Source organism: Octopus bimaculoides, chromosome 19, assembly GCF_001194135.2.
Source record: "Octopus bimaculoides isolate UCB-OBI-ISO-001 chromosome 19, ASM119413v2, whole genome shotgun sequence".
Classification (NCBI taxonomy): Eukaryota; Metazoa; Mollusca; class Cephalopoda; order Octopoda; family Octopodidae; genus Octopus; species Octopus bimaculoides.
In genome coordinates this window covers 45,895,121-45,896,850 of record NC_068999.1, presented here as the reverse complement: position 1 = coordinate 45,896,850, position 1,730 = coordinate 45,895,121, and the positions used below count along the sequence as shown (strand labels likewise).

Genomic DNA, 1,730 nt, shown 5'->3' with positions numbered 1-1,730 from the left:
CTCTCTCTCTCTCTCTCTCTCTCTCTCTCTCCTTTTCTCCCTCTTTCTCTCTCTTCTCTCTCTCTCTCGTATACGATAGCTAATACCTCTGTTCATCTGACACGGTGTTAATGGTAGCCCCTGCTGTTTTCTCACTTCCGGACACCTGACGTTTCACTTCCTCTCCAAAAGGTTCCGCCATAATCGTTTGGCCTGGAATATCTCTACGAACTTTCTTAACTAATTAATTCAATTGGATACATAGACACTGCTTTCTCACATTTCGACTTTGCACTTGTCCGTCTGACTTTTCCAAGTGCAGAGTGGTGCATATACACTGTTAATTCCCCTTCCCCCACACTGTTGGTTTGTCCTGGGCCTAGAGGCCCATTGTGGTGAGGATAGCATTTCGGTTTCTGTAGCGTTTTAGCGACTGGAAGTACAGGATTAACCTTCCCGCTGGACGCGACTCTAGTCCGACACGCGACATTTTTCTCCTACGAGAGTTCCGGATCCGCGTGGGTTTTTTGCTTACCCCATCTTTAGATGCTGTTAGTACGAATTTTCAAGTCAAGAATCTGAAACAATGTGATATAGTTTTCTGTTTCAAGGACACAACACGTTATTCACATCCGAAATCGAAACTACGACCTTGACGATTCGCGAGCAACTTGTTAGGCTACAAGCCCTCACACACATACACGCACAGAATAAGTTCAATATGCTCCGGAATTGTCAAAGACATGTTTCGATTTCTCTAAAACTGAATAAAATAAATGAAATAATGATGTGTACACACATGATGAATAAAATAAATAATAATTATAACGCAATATAAATAAAATGCCAGACGTCTTGGTGCGTGACTTTTGGCCCATTCTGTGTACGCAAACGCACACAAATACATACATACATATAGATAGATATGATTCTCTGTCCTTAAGCACACACACTCTCTCTCTCTCTCTGCCATTATAGCAGTCTCCAGCGCTCGGAACACGTGAATATACACACATACACACGACGGGGGTGCTGGCTTTGGGTAAAAGAAAATACAGGAGGATCAGTTAATTATGATTTTATTCAACATATTCCCCTCTCAGATTCACACACTCATTGCAGCGATCCCTCAGTTTTTCTAAGCCCTGTAAAAGAACTCGCGACACCCTTAAATCCAGGAACTTTTCATCACTCCCGGGTAGAGGGTGAGAGAATTGGGTCTAACGTCTGTAACAGCTGTTAACGTTACATTGAAGTTAGTGTATGTTACACATAAGTCCTGTCACAACTTGTGCACGAAACATAATTACTGCAGGAATGTAACTCTTCTCTTCTCTCGAGTTCATAAATTACTACGCAAGGTTTTTGTTTTCGTTGAGAACACCCACTGGGCATTCTTAAAGTCGAAAGTTGGCTATAGGATTTCATTGTCTTTCATTTCTCTGCATGCGGTGTGTGTGTGTGTATATATATATGCATGCGTGCGTGTGTGTGTGTGTCGTCTCTCCTCGCAGATTATCGTCTGTAAGTCGACAATGTTATTTTCTTAAAGACACACACACACACACGCATAAACCATGTTTTTGTCTCTGTCTGTCTGTCTGTCTGTCTGTTTGTCTAATCGTTTGGCATATTCTCACTCGACGCTAGGTCACAAGGCTGCAATAAAATTTGGTTATCATAGCATCATTCATTAACGACAAAATACACACACACACACACACACACACACACACACACACACACACACA

At 42.0% G+C, this 1,730-nt stretch overlaps 2 protein-coding genes across 3 annotated transcripts in view; both read left to right on the top strand.

The window, feature by feature from the left end:
• The window catches only part of LOC106877727 (ubiquitin-like-conjugating enzyme ATG3), a gene marked incomplete at its 5' end in the record, with an annotated part of 216,637 nt that overhangs the window by 53,532 nt on the left and 161,375 nt on the right, over positions 1-1,730 (top strand). The gene's annotated exons all lie outside the window — the stretch shown is intronic.
• The window catches only part of LOC106873349 (BCL-6 corepressor-like), a 23,768-nt gene that overhangs the window by 17,727 nt on the left and 4,311 nt on the right, over positions 1-1,730 (top strand). The window lies entirely within an intron of this gene.